At 37.0% G+C, this 23,217-nt stretch overlaps 1 long non-coding RNA gene across 1 annotated transcript; it reads left to right on the top strand.

Moving 5' to 3' along the window:
• Positions 1-4,195: 4,195 nt before the first annotated feature.
• Positions 4,196-14,038, top strand: LOC140156259 (uncharacterized). The gene is made up of 3 exons (XR_011859502.1): positions 4,196-4,306; positions 11,570-11,890; positions 13,926-14,038. It is a non-coding gene; the product is annotated as an uncharacterized lncRNA (long non-coding RNA).
• Positions 14,039-23,217: the final 9,179 nt, after the last annotated feature.

Here is a 23,217-nt window from a genome sequence, read left to right as displayed (position 1 = left end):
TGACCACAGCTTAATAGCTTACATAACATGTAGAAGTCAAACCATTTATTTTCAATCTAGTTGTTAATTATATTGTGCCCTTAAGGGGGTACTACACCCATTGCATTTTTTTGCATTTTGTGAAGAAATGAGAAAAAGAAATTGGACAAAGTGGTATGCAAAATGAAGGGGCAAATCTTCTCGTTCAATTGGTGGCATCAGTATCAATGACGCGTACATGCTTCTAATGGTATAAGCCAAAAAGTGGTACATCACTGATGTTTTAAATTCACTTCATTTTGGAAAGCTTACTATCAACGGATTTTGTTGATTTTGGATATGTGTTGCTAACACATTAGGGAAATAATGTTGATATGTAAAATGGGAATAAGTGGTCCCTGATTTCTTTTATGACTTCATGAACTTGGTGCTCCACAACTATCAAAAAACGAACCGGTTAAAATGCTTCTATTTTCAATGTTGAGCTATATTTTGTATTTTGAACTTGCGACACTATGTCACTGAAACTTAATTAAGCCATAGGTAACAGGTTACCAAAACCACACTACAGCAATGTTGAAAAAGGTTGTATTTTTGTCACCTATACCACCATATTAGGTAGTTTTCCGTAAGCTTCATTTTTGTGATTTTGGTAACTATTTTATATTGATTTGCCCAATCCATCTCAACTAGGCAATCTAAATTCGTCGGGCGCAACACATAGTGGCGTACGTGAAGGACAAAATACGTTTCCAAGCAAAACGTTTTTGAAGGATATGCCTCTAGTAAGGGAGTCGATACTCCTCCACTGTTATCTCTCTCTGGCCCTATTTCATTTGAAATTGAAGTTCAAGGTTCAAACTATTAAACTGTATCTTTAATATTTAACCAGGAATAAATATTATGGGATAATAGCTAGCTCTAAACCTATACGCCACTATGTGAAACGGAAAATTTGGAAAATCACTCTACGCCACTATGTGTTGCGACCGACGAATTGTACTCACCATTTACCTCACACATTTCCATTATATATCCAGTAACAGACAAAATATCAAAATTGATGCCTCATTATGACATGTATGATATCACAGACTATCACATGTATTCAAAATTGATGCCTGAATTTGACCTGAACCAATTGACCTATAACCTGACCTTTGATGACCTTATAGCCTTTTTTAATCTCTTTTCCTAACAACACATTATAGAAGATACATACATGGTGTAGTATTAAATGTCTATGTGGATGAGATTAGGCCTATTTAATTTATTCAGTGTTATAATCAGTGAGTACATTTCTATAGATAGTATAACAAAGGATTTAACTTGGACATGTTCAATAGAATAAATTATGGTTTGTTATGAAACACACATCTCAGTTACCAGGATACAGTAAACAAAAAAAAATATATAGGGCTAAAATGATTTTCTAAAATGGTTTAAAACCACTTTGTATGTAGAGATATTTTATAAGTTCAGGACATGAGACGATGAACATATTTATATACTTTATAAATCTGCAACAAAAAAAAGAAGATCGGTACTGATGAAAATCAGGGTATTATATCGCCTTAAACCTCCTATTTGCCGACGTGGGGCCTCAATTCTGGAAGAAGAAAGGTCATGTAATACTATTAATAGTATTATATTATAATTTGATTTATTATCTCTACAAAATAGCACTCGGTACCCTGAGGTCGATCTCGATGAATAGGACAATAGGACATTATAATTAATATCAAGTAAAGCTGATTAATATTTATTGCAACTTGACGCTTTCCGATGCACGTGTGACTTTATGGTTGCACATAACATTAAATGGGTGATTGTTTATTATGTAGGCCTACACACAATATATTATAATGTACCGTATTGGCCGAGTTTTGAAACTGAAATCTCGTTCCCAGCCGGCTTTTTGCTCCTTGGTCATTAAACATAATAATGACGAAGTAACACAAGCCGGCTGGGACCGAGACTACACAGTACATCCCGACATAAATAACAATTGGTGTTCATAAAAGCTCATATGCTGACAAAAACTAGCAAGACCATTAGTGTAATGTGTTTACTTTAGTGATAACTTTTCAACAAAATAATTTGAGATGTATACCAATCATGCAGCGTTCCTGAAACACATTAGGCGATTTCCTTCCAAATAAAATTTCCTAAAAAAGGAATGGGGTGTCGAATGGGAATAGCATCTGATGGGCTGATACAGTGGACATTTTGATGTAAGTTTGTTTCCTGTAGGTGGCTTAAAACCCTAATTTATGCAAAGTCAAGATGCAAGTATCATTTATGCCTCAAATCACTTATTTATTGTTAAATCAGTGCAGAGTAGGTTAGTATCTGTGGGTTAGTACATGGTTAGTATAATAATATTGAAAGTTAGACCAAAGTAGAGTACTATACACCTGATCCGTGAACTTTGTCTTTTTAAAGACAAATTCTTGTATAATTATGTTTATTTGTGAACGCACAGAATCTATACCCTTAAGTACCGTACATCCATGACATATGATTCCACTGTAAACACGCTTAATAGGTCCTAAGTCACAGGGGAAATTGACCAAAGTTGTCAAAAATTGTCAAAATAGTATAAAATTATTCAAAGTTTCACAAAGTTGCTTAACATTTTCTTAAAATTTCATAATAAAGTTACTCAAAGTTTCGCAAAGTTGCTAACATTTTTTCAAAATTGCCAGAAAGTGCTGAAACCACGCTCAACAGTTTTCAAAATTACTCAACATTACTCAACTGCCAAATATTGCTCAATGTGGTCAGGCAATTTGAGGCACCTTTATGCAATTTTACTAAACATTATAAAATGTTGTGAAATGTCAAACGTTTTTGGACAATTTGGTCAACTTTGGGCAATTTCCCCTGTGATACGTGGCCTCTTAATGTATGCGATCATCATGTACTTTTCAATAACGATTTCATTTCAGTTGACTAAATACATGTATTATACACACTGTGTATTTGTGTTGTGTATCCCTTAAGGGATCGGTTATCCACCTTTTCACAGTATTTTTGTGGGACCTGAGAGCACATCGGAAACACCAAATTGCATTCTAAATACGAGGAATGTCCTGATGATATCAAGAATTTTCGAAGTAAACTTAAATCTAATGATATGTACTTAAAGTGTATGTAGCTGGGTGGAAAAGCCGATCATCATTTGAAAATGTTGACGTTTCGTATTGAAGATACACATTTTCCCCAACAGATCTAAATCAGGAGGATGTTCCTCGTATTCAAAATGCAATTTGGTGTGATTCTGATGTACTCTCAGATTCCACAAAAATATTGTGCAAACGTCTCTATCTAAGAACTTAAAATTGGGTAAAGATGCGTTTTTGGTCTTGTTTTTTCTAGTTCGTAAGAGTGTGAATCCTTATAAATACTGAGGCAAGTTAAAAATTCAAATGTTTTTTGCAATAAAACAGAATAAATCATATGAACCGCGTAAATCACTCTGAAATCATTACTACTTGTTCAATTATTAAGGTTATTAACCATTTTTAACTGTTGTGATTAGGTAGTTCACAGCATCTTACGAATGGTAGTGAGCTTTGGCAAAAACTGCATTGCTCAATTCACAGCGAGCGTGTAGAAGAATTAAAATATCACAGATATACTTTTATAGGTGACGCGGTTCTTGAGTTACGTTGTAAAGAGGGCTGAAACAACAACACTTTTGTAAAACGTACATAACTCATTAACAACAATAAATTAAGCAAGTTTGCAAAGTATACGATTTGTAGAATGAACTTTTGCAAAACATCAAGGTGTTATTTTTCAATAATATATTGATCTAGATAATGAAAATCGATTTTTAGGTTGCTTCGACCAACAATACCTCGTCTACCCTTAATAGTATCAGATATTGCGCGCTTCCCTACTGCATATCAATATTTCGGTTCAAGGTAAATACAATAGAATGTTAATAGTATCAGATATTGCGCGCTTCCCTACTGCATATCAATATTTCGGTTCAAGGTAAATACAATAGAATGATTTAAACTTTTGCGTCATAATTATGTAGTTTTTACTCGTTGCAGTAGGTTTAGTGTCTATTTAGGAAATGGTACAGATCACCAGCTTCACTTTGACCTTGGACCTGAACTTGTAACATAACAAAATCGTTTGTACTGTTTTCATGTGTGTATGTGGTACATTCTTTGGAGCGGAAAATCCAATCAATGACATTTTGCTATATATTCCGTACGGTATGCCTATATATTATATAGTATGACATTGGCAGCCATGCGATCAAAAAAGAAACATTAGTTGCGACAAGTTATTGTGTGTCGTAAAGCAGGTGAGATTTTCATTAATTTATCTTTGATCTCCAAAAATGAGTGATGTTTTAGCCATTATATGAGGCCAATATGAATTATTGAATTGTTTATTAAATAGTGATTCATTACACTGCACCTATATACACCATGACAGTCAGATGTATCGGTAGCGATACACATTTGCATGATTTAATATTTTCTGATGCGCGAGAGGCACGTTAAAATAGCACCTGTTTCAAGATATGCAACAACTTGAAACAAATGTTTCAACTGTGAGAAATCAGCCTTTGAAATTGGGTAAAGTTGTTTTTTGACCACACTGTATGTATTTAGTTATGTATTTATGTACTCACCTACTCACTTCACTCGCTCATTCAAAATTAATCTACTTCTGATGACCAAAATCCGGATTAATTACATTATGAGCAATATTATTTTCAAAATGCCCAGTGCTCGCATTTATTCAGAAAAGTTATTTTATCCACCAACGCCCAGAAATCCACCACTGCTCTATTCTACCATAATGACAGATAAATTCCGTAATCATCCATCTTATGTTATCAGTAAATTAATCAACCAATCAACTCCCACCTCTGAATCAATCTGAATCACTCTTGCATTCACCTGTTATAACTTCAAACTTTATTAGATCCACTGATCGCCAGAATGGAGTCAAGTGACTCTATAAGTGGAGTTAACTAGCACTGACTCTCCAAAGGAGTCACCTGATAGAGGAGAGTCAGTTGACTCTACCTGTGGGGTCAATTGACTTTACATTCAGAGTCGTCGACGGAGTCAAGACATTTATGACTTTTCAATGGAGTCAGACTTTGTAATTGCTTGGCTGTTGACACCATGGAATGTATATTCTCCCATTCCAACGGGATGGTGGTCAAGCCAAACTTTCTCCATCGTGTTTTCTGACGATCGCCTATGGCGTCAAACTCAGAGTAAAGTCTCCTATTCCTGTAGGTCTATACTTTGAATTTTTATCATGATGTGTCGGAGTGACCCTGTAATGGAGTCAAGGTGACTCTATTAATGGAGACTGGGTTACTCTAAGATCAGAGTCCAGCCACTATGCGACGCTATGTCTAAAATGACTCTATACTGGGATTCAAATGACTCCTGTGTAGAGTCATCAACAGTGACTCTTCTGTGGAGTTAGACTATGCCATAGTCGAATTTTATTAAAAATATGTTATTATTAGTCATGATGAACCCATTTCGTTGAACTCAAAATTATACTGATGTTTATTAAAATTAAAGTATTCAATAGTAAAATGGTCATAAAGAGTTAAAAATATCAGACGATTAGTGACAATAAAAGTAATTGAATGCAACATTATCTTGCATAATTATAACGGCTCACTTTAATACTGAACAATTCTGATTTTGGAATCTACCAGTTTATTGATAGCGAACCCCGAAATTTCGACTATGAACTTTGAATTGTAAGCAGAACTTTACCCCCTGGACTTTGCTCTCTAAAAACACACTGTCAAGCATACTTGTTTATCAGTCCATTAACCACAATGATGAGAGATTAACTTTCGCGTCAACACAAAAGCGCCGCAAATACCACAGACAGTTGTTTACGGTGTAGTTAATGGTAATGGCGCGGGCCCAGACGATTTAAACCATAGCGAGGTATGGGCGACCAATCACAAGGCAGATCCATTTAAAGATGCATTACATCATGGACAATTTTAGTTAGGCCAGAAATTGGCCTAACTCTTCATAGAGTCCCGTGTTAAAAATGTTAACCGCAAGGCAATGTCAGTAGTCCACTTGGGAAGCTAACAGAGGGAGTAGGGTGACTGATCAGATGTGAAAATCTATCAATTGTGCACACATTAATTAAATCAGAGTTTTAAGCTTAAATACAATATCCAGAGTATGCACAATGGGCAAGTGGACTACAGGGTAGTCTACTGTGGAGTCAAGAAATTTATGACTCTTCAAGGGAGTCAGATGACTCCCAATATGGAGTCATTTTAGACATAGAGTCACAGAGTGGCTGGACTATGCTTTTAGAGTCACCCTGACTCCAGTTTGGCTTTCAGTGTCGATCAATCAATCAAACGATCAATCAATCAATCAAGCAATCAAGCAATCAAGCAAGCAAGCAAGCAAGCAATCAAGCAAGCAATCAGTCAATCTGTCAGTAATTTCTCTCACACTCACAAGTCATAAAATTAAAATTGATCGACAACTTCATAAGTAAATAAATAAATACAAGAAAATTATTTGGATTCCGATTTGCAAACCTTAAGGGATGAGTCTATAGGAATAACGACCAAACAAAGAAATTCTTGTTTAAGCCGTAATATTGTAGTCTTTCAACAACTTCAGCTGTGTAACTTACAAAAATTCCCGCTAAAAAGTGGTTCTTTTAATTTTAGAAAATACATTAATAATCGCATTGGACTTTTCGTACTGATCGTACTATAAGTGACCACCAGCCTATAATGTTCTAATCACACTATAAACTGGGATTACATGTGACGTCATTGCCAGGCAATTGGTCTCTATTGTTCCTTGTCCGGAAATATGCCCACGCAGTCAGGGATCGTGCTTTTAAAACTCCCGCCAGATCACAATAAGGCCATTGAACTGCGTAGTAGCCATACGTACTCATTGAAGTATAACGGTAGCACGTTCCCTTACCGACTCATTATTAATGTGTGGAAAGGGGTCAGGGACGGCATTCTGATCATTCTAATCCTTTCTTTTGAGGTCAATAGATAAAAGAAAGGCCTTGAACACAGGTGCCGAGTTGTAGATAATATTTAATCATCAAAGCTGATGGCATAAGAAATTTCGAGGAGGCAGCGCTTATTATTTCTTGTAAACACAATCTAATGTGGTACTCACTACATGTAGAAGGCCGGGCGGGTCTGCAAATTAGTGCATGAAGCTAGTAAAGATATAGCTTTATGTTCAGTTTCATCAATTAAAATACTATGGCTGGATATCAAAAAAATCGCGAGGCATTAAGTATTAATTTTTATATTATTATGACAAAATCCAGTCCCTTCTCAATTGAATAGGCTCCGAGATTAGACTTTCCTTTCCAAAAATAAATTATATGGCCTAGAGGACATGATATAGGCCTAATCTAAACCCATATTCGGTATCCAGAAACCTTCACAGTCTGAGCGGCGCTTGCACTCGCATCGCATTAAACTAGACAAAGTTCGCTAAACTGAGGCCTGTTTCAATTGCCAACCTTTATCGAGGGGCGAGTTTGAGGTTTCATAGTTATCTATTACCTATACCATTTTTCACCCCGATGTGGCAGTGATGTCAACGCGTTGTGAACAGCTGTTTCGCTCGCGCATCTATGCGGTGTCTTTAAGCGCGTACGTATGTGCACCAGCGCCATCGAACTCCAGCGAGTGATGCTGCGCCTAATAAAATTCGTTTCATATCTCTTTCCCGCCATGAGTGTCGCAAAATACATCATCTCCCCGGGGGAGTACAGAGTCATGTTCATTGCATTCTGGAAAACGGACATTTCGGCTGGTGCCTTCATCACAAAGAAGGAATCCCCGATCATCACGATAATGGCGCGCGATCACGAACACCCGGCAAGCGGCAGAGCGTTTCAACCAATGACAAGTCTTGATTGTGTCCGTTTGTCTGCAATGCGCGTGCGCCACGCCGCTCATTGCAACCTAGTCTCCACAGCAGCCAGTTTGGTCAAGTTCCGCTCCCTCCACACAAACAGTCTGCCAATGGTCACGAACTGGTCCTTTTTGATTCGCTAACGGTTTACTGCCGACGTCATCCAGCTTGACGTCAAACAAAGCTTTCAATTGGTCGATCGGCTAGACGGCTACTTTATTATTCATGAGCAAGTTTGACCCGCCATCTCGCCAGCTAGACTGAGGTCAATCAAGTTCCCGTATGTACAGCTCTACGGCTACTTACGTGTAGCCAATCAGAAACGGCGTTATAAGTGGCCATTGGCAGACTGTTTGTGTGGAGGGAGCGTAACCAAACTGGCTGCGGAGGAGACTAATTGCAACCGGCATGGTAGTATGAAACCAGCACAGAGGAGTAAGATATCTTACTCCTCTGTGGAAACCAGCTTTATACTGACGTGACCCCGGATGTGACGTCACTGTCACATCAGGGTGAAATGTAGTCTTGGTACCAGCCGGTTTGTGCTCCTCCGTCACCGTTAGTGACGGAGGAGAACAAACCGGCTGGTACCAAGACTAGGTGAAATGGTATTGAACAACGCAAACCAGCCAAATTTGTCATAAGTTTGAATAGCCATTAGAACAACCGTGAATATAGATAGTGTCAGAAAGTCTTACACATCTTAGTATAACCTTGTCGTTAGCGTGATACTGAATGCAGCGCCATATTTGGAATATATTCGTACACGGTGTGGGCAAATAGTTGCTCAAATGTAGGCTAAGTAGGCCTAAATCATGAAAATCGCTTAATCGGAATAATACTAACCAGTAACGGACACTGAGACAGCACTGCGTTTGAAGTTTGAGGTAGTAAAGCTTTTCCTTGTTATAAAAAACAAGGAAAAGGCAGTCATTTTTATCACAACGCGATATTTAAAAAAAGTACATTTTGAGAGGGCCTACGCTGGTTCTTTTGATTCTAGTGTAAAATCTGTTCATCACATGTAGTCCGATTTGGTATCTATGGTCTCATCAAAGTCTTGAGAACTCTTTTTATGTTATGTTGGTTAACAAAAAACGATACTGTTAAAAATAGCGGTATTTATGCAAGCGACGTATCTATTGTGTAAAATGCATTGAAAATTGTCGGCTAAAGAGGGCATAAATTAAAATCGCGAAGAGTAATAGCAACAATAACTATCTACATTCCAAGCGGAAACGCTTTTCAAAAACATACCACCTTTTTCGGGCAATCGCTGAAACCGAAATATGAAATTCCAGGCCATCTGTAAAAAAGTGCGTGAGCAGAAATGACCATGAACTTGGGTCACCGAAACAAGTGTTTATATTGGTGTCAGGCCTATCATAGTGATACAACAATTAGCCCCTAATAATGGCTTTCATTTGAACCGTTATTTGTTAAACTGCGATTTTTACTTTTTGAGAAATCAATGAATGTATCAAAAAACTTTTCGAAAGTCGATTTTAAATGGCATAACCCGTTAAATGACTAAATAGATTCATCAGGTTTGTTGATATAGGCCTACAGTAAGAAAAATGTCTTTTGAACAAAACCAATAGTGAGTAAAGATTGGTTTTGTTCAAAAGAGAATGTTCATATTCAAGCGTTTCCGCAGGGGGATGACACTCTATTCACGTGGTTTCTTTTCCAACGCTAAAAGATTACGAATTTTGGTGGTTTGTAAATGAAAAGTGTCCGCACTATCGATTGATTACGTAACTGTTATGAATAATTTATTAGTTTTTCAATGCAATCGCCTCGACCCATTAATACATATTATCTGTATTTATCAAAGTACTTGGAATAGCAATCTGGTGAGTTCACTGAACTACGCCCAAATACTGATGGAGTTTTAATGGCGCTAATCCTCTCCATACACAGATGAACAAATACAATAGGAGAAGGTCAACACATATGACCTCCTAACAGACATGTTATATGAGATGTACAACAACCTGAATATCATAAAGATCAGTGTTCGTTTGTGCATATGAACTGCATATTTACAATACTAAATATTACTCGTTATATATTATGTCAAATATTGGTATTATGACAACACGGTATATACATTGTATATAAAACGACTAATAGATCCTACTATCATGGCGTCAGGTCATTGGTTCATCATATCCCGTATGTTTCTTAAAATTCATTCATATTTGAGACAAATTTCTGTGCCCATTTTATAGGCGTACATGTGGATCCGGTTTTTTTTGTCATTTTCATTTCTTTTTGATGAAAGAATTAAGGTTTTCCACTGCACGGAGGCCACTATGTGATACTAATTTAATGCTATTTGTAAATGAATGCGGATTCCCGGTTGTTGTTTTTCCACAGTGTGACAACTGTCCACCCATCCAGACAACATCATCACATAATAAAACGTCTGTATTTTTACGATGAGTAAATATTAAACTGAACTTTGCCTTGGAACATTGTGTTAGACGGTGTAAGATTTTGTGGGCGCCCTCAACATTATTATCCTCTTTGTATCCGTAAATGACATGGCATAGACTGTGTGAATTCTAGGGGCCTACTTATACATGGGGTCATATCCATGGACACAAGTAACGATAATTGACAACACGATACGCGACTGTATTTAGGGAGGCTAACCACTAATAATTAATAATGCCGGGTAGGGCCTACTCCTGGGCGACTCGTGTGGGCAAGGACGCTTAGGACGGTGACCAAATGAGTCTCAAATTTCACCGGGAGGGGCACTCAAGTATGATAATGTAGGCCTATACGCATGTGTGGCCAACTTTTTAAACACCCCCTAAAACGAGTTTTACCCTACCAGCAAATTTAGGATCAATAGGCCTAAGCTAACTTAATACACTAAAGGAAGTTTTGGATGAGAAAACGGACATTTTGATGAGAAACGGCCAAAATGGTGAGAATTTAAATTTTCTCATTCTTTTGGATGAGAAACTTCCTGGTGTGTGTGTCAATCATTATTGTCTTATTAAAATCCGGGACTTTGGTTGACCTGTGCTAGACTCCAGCACATGTTAATGACGCAAAGACAGTTGTGGTAACACCATGGTCGCAGACCTGCAAAAAAGCTCAAAAACAGATAGTAATGAAACCAGTTTTTATTTTCCTTGCTCTAGCGAGTTCACAGAGAAGGTGTTTCTAGTACAATGCAGCGTCGGACTCTAGCTGAGAGCGTAGCCTGAGTCCAAACGGACTCCAAGAAGGGCTCTCCATACACAAATGAACAAACACAAAGGAAAGTAGTCTCCTCCGTGACCAGCTTGATTTCGATGGAGCGAAACCAAATTGGCTGCAGAGGAGACGGGTAATTTTGCCATGCAAATGAGGTGAGTGCCCTCTCAAGAATAACTACTCTCTGGTTTCCGGATGATACGGCATCCAAGCAGATCAACTCACATAAGCCCGTCCTTAGCCCTTGCATTTTCGTATCTGAACAATAGACTAGCAGGAACTGGAAAGATAAAAAGACCATATGGAGCAAGGCAGGTGGTTATTTGCATAATTAGTACACTATTAATCCTTTTCTATAGCGCATTTGAGTATAGCCTACGTAATGATATGTCATGTCCCATTCTATTGTTATTATTTTTTATTCTTTTCATTTTCAGCGAATCAAACCATAGCCATGTATACAAAATTTCATCTTTGCTGCTGTGCTGTATGTTTTTATCGTTGCTGAATATCCCATACGGCTTGCTAGATATCATCACACTGTCACATATTCTTGAATTAGTTAAGATCATAAATCATGACCCACAAGGGTAGACGATATGCTGTTGTTACAGCTGGATGTATAATAATGTCCCTAAAATTGGGCATTTTCAAGAGCTTGGGAGTGTTTTTCGTACCTATACAAAGGAGTCTAAACTCATCGTATGTTGCCATGGGAGCCTGCATGGCGGCATATGCAGTGGCTGTGGATATATTCTGTAAGTAAACAAATTTGATATAAACATCATGCAGTTATTGTTAACTACATGTATGCATACAACACAGGGGCACTCACAATAGGCAATTGAATGTACTGGTAGCGCTGTGTTGTAGCTATAGAGGATGAACTAAACTAGTTAGCACCATATATCAAAAAGTATAAAAGCTATGATTTTAGTACTTGCTTTATGTTTCAATTACTTCCAAATATCTAAATCTTCAACCCGGTCCAAGCTTTAATAAAGGGGGAACATACATTTTTATTAAAAAGAAATCCTACCATCTATCCAAACTCGCCGTGTTATTCCAATGCACATTTTGCTTCACCGGGCAGCCATGGCTTGGTCGTATTTTGAAGATTGGTGTCATAAAAAGGTACAAATTTAGTACTTTCTGTCAATCAAGTATGGCTTATTCTCTACATGTCAATCTTTAAATAATTGACAAAGTCCTTATAATAACGGTGGTCCGCCTTGATGAGTAAATGACAGCAAACAGCTGCAGACCAGTAAAAAATACCCCAAAACTCGGTCAGTGGAGCTCCGCTCGTACATATCAATAGCGTCATTATCGATTGGATTAGTCGTCCGTAGCGGACAATTCGGTCGCTCATTGGATTAATATTTTCAGGTGGTAATAAATTTGCATTGGACAATAGATTACTATATAATGGTTTAGTACTGAATATATCGGTTTAATCTTCAATAAGCGGGTTTATAGCTGGAAAGGTCACGGTGAATTTGCCGTGGACGTAACTGCACTATGAGAAGAAACTGGGTAGGGGATGTTTTGTCACTGATAATTTCTAAGTCAAGAAAGCGATCAGAAGATCCACCTCTGCCTATCCAGAGCTGATCTACAGTCATTGGCGGGGGGGATATGAGAAGGGCATGTTAGTGGCCCCCACTTTTTCAAATCCATAATGTGCTGTGTGTCACATGTCGGGTTGAACATAAATAATCACTTCTCTATTCTAGACTCTAAAAGAAAGTGTCAAAATTATGCACCAAATGACTTACTTTTGCACCCCCCCCCCTATATAAACATAACCCCCCTTTTCGCTTCTGGTTTGGACACCCAACACTAACGCAATAATTTATGTAATAACCCATTTTCGGATTTTCAAGCTAAATTTGATTTCTACAATTATAGTGCCACGCCTTGCTCGAGAACTCGAGCCAAGAATTTGCTCACCGATAGCTTCGAATGCGTAACTATCGTGTGCAAATTCGAAGCTAGAGTTCTAAGATGAGCTAAAATTGTCAACCAGCTTGCTTCAGTGGGGGCTTCATGTCAGTTTGTAAATTTTTAGGGGAACATCCTTACTCAGGCACCCCAACGTATGCATAAACATGATAAACAAGTCGTCCTTTTCGTTTCTGCTTTGGACACCGACATTTAATGTTTAAAGCAATAACTTATACAATTGATACTAGTGAGATCTTGTCTACGAATTCTTCCTCTGCCTATGATTGTAATGCAACATGATTTAGTTGTATATATTTAGTGATAATAAATTTATAACCTGTACATTATTGTAATTATTGTAAAATTGCCAACACAAAAAAAAGAACAAAGATATTGCAGCTTTTTAGTGATTTAAAGAGCAGACCAGAAGGAACTGACACAAACCTCAAAATTAAGTTATAGACAAATTTTAACATTTCATACTATCTTTGACTATTGAATAAATGACTTGTCAAAATACATCAAGAACCTGATCAAATACCCTTATCTGGAATGAACTTTTGTTCTGGTTATACTGGAACATTTGCTATTTTATTTTTTTTTGCTTCAGGACTAATGTTGCTAAAGTTTTACCCCCCTCTACGTGCCCAAAAACCTTTTAAGCCCCCCTGTTCATACACCCAAAACTTTTTAAACCCCCTATTCAGAACTCCTAAAATTTTATGACCCCCCTACATATTTTCCAGTCCCCCTACCAAAGTATTTATGAACACTCCCTTAGCTTATGAGTATTCAAGATTAACATCTTAATCATTCTCCGTTTTGAATGTACTGTTTTTCACATAGCACCAATCATAACATGGGCAGCGCAGACATACGGAGAACGTCCATTGGTAATATCAGGAGGTATTATTTCCAGTCTTGCTCTCTGTTTGGCTTCTCAAGTTGGATCACTCACGTCGTTTGGTATACTTTTGTTTCTATCAGGTAAATTTACATTTTCACTGCATAAAATAATATTTTTTCATGACATAAGGTACTAAATATAGGGGCAACCAAAATGGTAAGGTTGGGCATGTGCCTCTTTGTACAAAAAGAAAGAATAAAAGCATAAAATATTTTATTGAAGTGGATAAAGCCGAAGTCGCATATTTAGCAAGTTTGGGATATTCTGGACGAACCAAATGAACGCGCGAACAACATAGAAAAGGTACAAAATTTGTACAAAATTTGTTCGTTTTACAACATATTAAAGACAGTCAACATACGAAGGAAAGTATTAATATGCTGGGGTATGGGCAAACTTCAAGTACAGGGAACTGAGAGAGGGAAAACGACGAATTACTCCAAATCACAGCGGCAGGTAGTGACTGGGCCGCCGAGTGCGAATATGTATTTATTTTGGAAGGTTCATGTTTTGTTTTTTTTCAATTTTGGGACGTTTTTCCAAAATATGATATTTTTGCTGATATTTCCAAAAAGTGACACGCCTAAGACAAATCTTTGGGCACATATGTGATGCGATCAAGCAAAATCAGTTGGAACTCTGAAATATTGAATTTGAGATATATAACAAAGGATATATTTCCTTTTGTTTTGGAAACTCTGTAATTGCTCACATCTATGGAACTGGTTGTTCAATTTCAATGGTTGTTTTTGCAACATGTAGCTTTGTAAATGCTTTTTACTATACTATAAGAAACTGAAAATTTAATATTTCCGAGTTCCGACTGATTTTGCTTGATCGCTTCACATATTTTGTTATTGTCAATACAGTTCTTTCCCACGTACCTACGCTATCATTCGCTTTGGTGATTTACTAATATTATATTTTATGACTGAAATTTGACGGCTTTTGAAGAACATTAAAACCAAGCCAGTAAAAGAAGACAAAGAAGCAAAAAATGGACAATGAAGCTGATCCTAACAAAATATGTCCTGATTGTGGACTGGAGGACATTGGTCATGTTGGTTGTGGTTGATACCAGTGCATGTTTTGTAAAATTTACCGGCATTTTGCATATGGGGAGGTTGTGGGCTTTACATGACGAGCAATTTGAGACCATTTTCGTTGAAATCAGAGCATTTTTAATTTTTGGCCCCTTGGCCAAAAAAACTGACCACCCCCCAAATTTCGACCTTTTTGCTTATAACTCAAAACTGTATGTCGCAGGTATGTCAAACTATACTTTTTCTGAATCCTTCCAATGAGAGGAATAATTTGGTGTTTGTTAACCAGATAAAAGGACCATAAAATGAAGCTAAAAAAGTTGGTTTGGTAGAGTCCTGTGGGTGTCATCATTAAATTCCGTATATACCGGACTAATATGACTGAGTGGCCCTTTAACAGATGTGTTGAATTGTTCTTTTGAGGAGGGAATTGTGCCACACCAGTGGAAATCTGCCATTGTTGTCCCCATTCCAAAGCAACACCCGCCCAGCATTGATAAAATGAGGCCTATATCACTGATATTTTTGCCAAGGTTGCCGAAGGGTTTGTGGCAAAATGGATTGTGTATGATATTGAACCATACATAGATATTAATCAATTTGGGAATGTCAGTGGTATATCAACATCCCATTACCTGATCAATCTTGTGCACACACTTTTCCAAGGTTCAGACAAACGCAACAATGTAGGAACGGTAGTCCTCACGGACTTCTCCAAGGCATTTGACCTGGTAAACCACAATATAGCTGTTGAAAAGTTGATTGCTTTGGGGGTCCGGGGGGCTATCGTTCCTTGGGTTTGCAGTTTCCTCAATAATCGCACTCAGTGTGTGAGATATAACCAAACCTTATCTGAGTATGCCCCTTGTGTGCTGGTGTCCGCAAGGTACCAAACTTGGTCCCATCATTTTCCAGGCTGTCATCAACGACGCTGCTGAAGGTTGCAGTTCTCACTACTGGAAATATGTCGACGATCTCACATTCGTTGAGAACCGTGCGTGTAGTGAGAAAGGCAACCTTCAGTCTGATCTTGATGACTTCCTGGACTGGTCTGTAAGTAACCACCTGAAACTCAACCCTGACAAATGTCAAGCCATTCAAATCTGTTTCATGAGAAACCCAACTTCTCATCCCATTCTGAAGATAGGCCATTCATTGCTTTCTTTTGTTTCATCTGCCAAAGTCCTGGGCATCTTCATACAGCAAGATCTTAAATGGGATGTCCAGGTGGATCACATGTGCAAGTGTGCTAACAAACGCCTCTTCATGCTCCGTTCTCTGAAACGTTTTGGTTTCAACGTTCCGGAGCTGACCACAGTTTACGTTGGTTACATACGTCCCCTGTTGGAATACTCTGATGCCATTTGGCATTCATCGCTCACTGTGAAACAATCAAATACACTTGAGCGAGTAAAAAAAAGGGCATGTAGAATCATTTTGGGGGCTAATTATATTTCGTATGATAATGCAGTTAGTGTTTGTAAGCTAGACTCTCTCTCTGCCAGGAGGAACAACACTCGCTTAAGTTCGCGCAATCGCTTGCTAAATCAGAGCGTACCAAGATGTTGCTCCCTCCTAGTAGAAGTGAAGTCCATGGAAGACAGCTGAGAAATGCAGCCCATATCTCCAAATTGCGTGCACGCACAAGCAGATTTGCTGAAAGCCCCATTCCCTACTACATTAATCTGTTGAATAAGCAGTAGTAGCTTGTGTGCTGGTGGCTTCCCATTGTGCCCTTTTGCATCTCTCTGCTGTTTTTCCATGCCAAGTTGCTTGCTTTTTTACTTTATAATTATGTGTATTTGATTTCTTTCATAATATTTGTTTATTGTCTCTTGTATAATGCAATTCGGCCGTTTGGCCGCGATGTTGTGCAGGTTAATAAAATCATATCAAATCATATCATATCACATTCATAAATACCTTGCGTTCTTTTTATTTCAGGAATTGGTTCGAGTATGGCAGTTATGTCTCTGACAAGTGCGATTCCTAAATATTTCCCCGATAATATCCAGAACGTTTTCGGATTCATTTGTGCTGTTGGGGCAATCGGAATTATGGTGTTCCTCCTGTTAATCAACTTCTTATATTCATTTACGGCTGGAGAGGGGCATTGTTAATATTTGGTGCTATAAACGCTCACAGTGTTGTTTGTGGTGCGTTAGTACGTCCTCTAAAATCCCCACATGAAGAGAACTATACGCAATTGGAAGGTGACAGCATTATGTCCGAGAGGAACGTTGAAGCGGCTCCAAACGAACATTCGCGGATACGTTTTCACATGAACAAGTTAATGACGTACCTAACATTTCTATTTATAGACCATCCTAGATTTACATTTATTGTAATATCAGAAATATTGTCCGGCGTAATATGGGCAGGTTGGGTGATATTCCTTGTACCACATGCACTAAACAAAGGAATTCCCGATCAGATGGCATCTTTTCTTTCATCAAGTGGTGCTCTGGGTACAATTATAGGTAGGCTAATAATGGGACCTGTCATCCAAGGTGGTCATGTAACTTCATTTCAATTTTACATCATCTTGGGTTTACTCAACACCGGGGCTTTTTGCTTGGATTTAAAATTAGTGAAAGTTTTGCGGTGTTAGCTATCCTTGCTTTTATTAATGGTCTCGCGAGTGGAACATTTATTGTACTTAGCTTTTGTGCTGCAGCAGAGATTCTAGGGGATGACAATGCAGAGGGAGGATACAGTGTAATAAGTGTGTTTTTCCCCATTGGAGATCAAATTGGCGGTATACTTTTGGGTAAGTGTAGAATATATTAAAATACATGTGACGATTTAACATGATTAACGATTCCCTTTGGTATGTAACGACTAACGCACCTATGCCTTATGTATATGTTACCCTCCTTCACCCTGAATTGCCATTCAACATACTTTAACATTCAGCCACAACGTTGAAAAAATACACTCACAAACGTTTGTTATTCCTTATACCAGTGGACTTCGGGTATATGGTCGAATCCAACGAAAAGTGTACACGGCATGTTCAGGGCCATAACTTAAAAGTATTAATCAATTGGCATACGTTTTTGTATTGTGTTTATTCGCCTTGATCATACGCTTCGCGCCATATATAATAAGACCCCTTCTGTGAAAAACTTAGACACAGAGAGACCCCAAAACATGCTATTTTTACCCATTTTTTTAAATATTTCTTAAAGTATTTTTAAAAACGTCTAAATCAGTTATGAAAAGAAGTCATTGGATTGAATCTAAATTGATTTCCTGAAAGGCGTGTATTCAAAGATTGCCTGTTCAATTTTTCACATATTTGTACATAATTATGAATTTTTGTGATCATTTTTGAGTGGTATTTTTTACATTACCTACGAATACAGTTTTTCATAGCACTAGATATATCTTTAAAAAATGGAAATCACTAATAAATGCGCAATTGATACAAGCTTTGATATGTCCAATACTGAAATGCATTGCATTCAGGCATCTTTATTATTGTGTTTAGCTGCCAGAAATTCTAAATGGCACAAAGGTAGGTTTGGTAAAAAATATGCATTACCTCCGAATACATGTTAAAAGCTGTGTCATTTCCACAAAGTGAGAGAATAGTAAACAATAGTTAAGCAATAGGTGCAGGGTAATACACTCTTTATTTCTACCAAGTTTCAATAGCCTGCGTTTAAATATTTCTGAGATGTCAACAATAAAAGCAAGTATTCGTAGGTAAATTTCGGTAACCGAATGTTACCTACGAATACAATTTGACATCATGACAGTATTGTGAAACACCGCCATTCATGCCAATGCCCATATTGGTACATAACGAAGGCCTGTATGTTTGCTATCAAATCATATGTCAATGAAAGTTGCGAATTCACATACATGCCCACCATGCAAAACTGAATACGGCTTAATTGTTGAAAAATATGTACTGAAATAGACGACGGTCTGCTCATTTGAAAGAAAAATCAGATTCAAAGAAGATTAGAAGGGATAAATACTTGGATTTGTCAACTGTCATGTGTGCTTCATTTTAAATGTTTACCGACCTTCTGGTGTCTGAGTAATTTGTGTCCAAATTGATTTATTCGAAGGTAACTTATGACGTTTTCGCTAAGGTTACCTACGAATACCATGGAAAAAACGACTGTTCTCATTGTCTCATGATCTAGATAACATAATGATGGACCCTGGTATAAAGCTAATTGTAGTTGCCCTCAAACGAAAGGCCACAAGACGTAACTGACTCCAACATGGACTTCACAAGTCTACAATAACGGTTTTAAGCGAGTTGTGTGCAATTAAGCAAATTAAAGTCACTTTAGTGCCTTTGTTTCTTACTTCAATACTCTTTCAACCGCTGTGAACCGACATTATTAATACATGATAGGGTCTAAAGTATCAATAAACGCACATAAAGAAAATGATACATTCAAAGTGCTTTATAAAATGAAGTTTTGATTGGGATATCCACCAATAGTCTAATTCTTACCTACAAATACTGAAATGTTACTTACGAATACAGCATAATACATGACATGTGTAATGAAGTGTCGCTACCAATGGAAATTAATTGTCAAAACTTTAAGCGGTACCCCAGGACACTATTATTACCCATATACGGATTCATTCAACAATTATTTATTATGTAAAATTGCTGATTAACTACTTGTATATCAAAATGAAGTGGTCAAAATCTTGCTAAAAGCATCACAAAATTTTTGATCTAAGGTAATAGCATTTATTCATTTGGACGTACCATCTGAAAGAGATCTAAAACTACCATTTTATTAATTCATTACCATAATAGCAAACTGTAAACCTCTAAACTCAATATAGATATTGTTAAATCGCTCATGTTACCTACGAATACCCGGGTTTCTTCACCTTTTCATTGTATAAAGCGTTAGGTGTATGCTTATAATTCCTAATATTCTTGAAAACATATATCCTACTCGTTCTTATACAATGTGTAAATTGATTCATACTCATTTGATAAATAAAATACAGAAACTGACCTAAACTTCATTTTCAAAAATAAACTAGCATAAATTGACTAAGATCATATTGATCGCGTTATAAAAATAAAAACAAATATTTTCTGGTTGAGCTAGCATTTTCCTGACACCCTGTGGTCTACATTACACGAAAAAAGCGTTAATGGGAATATTCCATTTGTTTTAGGTTGATTAGTATTGCGATAGTGAAAGCATCCTAGTGGTATTCGTGGGTAACATTGGGTTTTGATATCACATTTACTATCACACGTCCTGGATTTATTTTTCAAGATTAGTAATGGCACTTTTGGTTCCTATAAGGCCAATATGTCATCAATCAATGGGCAAAAGGAAAAAAATGTGGAGACATTTTTATTTCGGACTTTTATTTTTGGCCCGTGGACACTTTTGGTTGGATTCGACCATATATATATATGAAGAGCTTTGTTGCAAAACCCCTTACATCCACTTTTGACTTTTTGAGAAAAACAGCTTTTTTTAATTGTGCAAGTATTACTTGTTCGATTTGATTCAATTTGGGATTGGATAAAGTGTTGATGAATAGAAACTAAAAGAATAGGTTTGGGACAATTTTCAAGGCTTCCTATTTATTTTATTATTTCTTTTATATCGCACCTTTTGTGGATGTAAGGGGTTTTGCAACAAAATAAATTTACCCCATTTCTAGAAACCACCTTTGCAATCAAATTTGAGCCCATTTGTTTGCACTACATTATGTAACTTGACTAATGCTTTGAAAATCAAAAAGAAAAATTGAAATATCTCATTTACTTTTTTAATTATGAATTTTTAATTAAATTCGGGAAAATGGCATTTTGGGGGTATTTCCGAAGCTACACCTTTTGTTAATTAAAATGATTTTTTCAAACGTAGTGACCCAAAAACAGTTCCTTTTGGTTTTAATAGGTGAAGAACATTCCAGGCTACCATTATACATCAAAAAATTTAAAACAAAACAATTCTATATTCATTTTAAGTTCAGATTTCCGGAAATTCCCTAAGATTTCCCAATCGGGAAATATGCGATAACTCCGGAAGGGAAGGTAGTATGAAGGTCAAACAACCACCAAAATGTGTATTTTTACCCACACTATAATATTATGCCAATAACTCAATTTGGCCAAAAGTGGATGTAAGGGGTTTTGAAACAAAGCTCTTCATATATAAATACGCAATACCGTGTTCAACGATGTAAGGTACCCAGATGTACACAAATTCCACACGCAAATGTATAGGCGAAAATGACAGGTTACAAGGAAAATTGCTTTTGCAAAATAGTGGCATTGATTGCAGAGGGCAAACTAATTTGACCCGAAACATGAACTCTTTATTTGGATTTTCCATTACGGAAAAAAAATTAATGACGGAAAAGCTAGATATAGCTGATTTAAAAACTTATATTTCATTATTTCCGTGCTAAATGGGCGTGGCAATCAAACCTCTAGCGTTCCTTGCCAGTGCTAGCCACGAAACAAGGTCACAACGGTAGCCACTCCCTCAATGGTCGACATTTCAGTGATTTACATGTACAGTGATGTAATGCAAATATGGCGCTGGCCATCTGGTCACGTGCGCATTTATAAAAGCGCATTTATATAACCGAAGTCTACTGTATACCATAATAACATTTCGCTAAGAAACGTGTTGTCCTAATTCTTCATGCAGACTTACATTTTCAATTTACAAATCATTTTTCAAAATGTGCAAAGTATCAAAATGGTGGTTTGCCGTAAACCATCGATTTTAATATTAAAATGACCAAAAGAATATTGAATTACTGCGTAATTATTTCATAACTATGTGTGCAGTTTGTTGTGTTCAACAAAGTAAAAATCAATATTTACAATTAGTTAGATAGGACTTAGAATACTTGATTGCATCGCAGCTCTTTTCTTCTTTTTCAACAGGTTATTATCTTGGCATGGGATCGAGTAAAAGCTTCATATTCCTTGGTGGTGTTTCTGCATTAATTGTTATCGTCAATGCTTTTGCATTATTGGTTCCAATTAGTACAAGCGAAAGAGTGTACTGAAGAGCTCTGAGGGGTCTGCACGAATTTGTCACAGGAGTTTATCTTTCAAATTTCAAAAACGTTTATCGCCTGCACAGTGCCGACACCCTGTATTATAAAGAGTTTTTCCCTGCAACTTAATACTCCGTTGGTGAGCGACGGCGATTGGTATTTCACCGAACGCAAGAAAAGGAGCCCAATCTGATTGGCTAGGAATCGATCGCTAGATCGCTCAGTGCTGAAGTACGAACTCAAAATGTAGAGATGTATTCAATTCGATACAAATCAATATTCTATTATTGACGCAGATAAAGAAAGTTGCATAGTGTCTCGATAGCTCTCGATATAGTGCATTGTATTATATACTTGTGATTTAATATTCTATAGAGCACGTTGATCTGAGTTTTATATGATTTTAATTCTCAAACAGTTAAATACAGGGTGTCCCAGAAAAAAATTACCGGGCGAATAAATTAGGACTTAAGTCGAGAAATAGACATCAGAATCAAAAATCTAAAAATTAGCGTGTAGCCCATCTTATTCTGCATCTTATACGCTAATTTTACTGAAATCGGTTGACTGATTACGAAGAAATGAGCGATTACATAACGCATGCGTCAATTCGCTTCATTCAAGTTTGAAAGAAAGATCATTCAACACAATGAGCACTAGTGATTAATTGTCAATGGGCTTCATATTTTGTTCGATGAAATCCTTTTCGCTCTTTTTAAACAATCTGTTTCTTGCAAAACAGTTAATTAGGTTGTGTTCAAATTTGAAAATTTGCGCGATATTCAAAATGAAAGCATGTAAGATGATGCCCGGTACTTGTAAATATCTTTTTTCGTTAATGTTGATATAAATGTTGCATAAAGAACTATTGCATAAAGAATTTCTCACACACATTAAGAAATTGTAATGCAAAGTTTAAATCTTTTAAAACTTCAACATTAATGTTGCATGGTATCAAAAGGAAGAATGGGCACGCTTAAACAAAGAGGTCTCCAAAAGTGTTAAGGAGGACAAAAGAAACTACATCGAAAGGAAATGTGTGGAAATGGAAAGATGTAAGGGTGACTCAAAAATAGCTTTTGGTATTGCCAAAGAACTTACCAAGAAGTGGACCCCCAGGATGGATGTTATAAATGATGAGAAAGGTAACACTCTTACC

This window comes from Amphiura filiformis, chromosome 7 (genome assembly GCF_039555335.1).
Source record: "Amphiura filiformis chromosome 7, Afil_fr2py, whole genome shotgun sequence".
Lineage (NCBI taxonomy): Eukaryota > Metazoa > Echinodermata > Ophiuroidea > Amphilepidida > Amphiuridae > Amphiura > Amphiura filiformis.
This window is presented reverse-complemented; position numbering and strand designations above follow the sequence as displayed.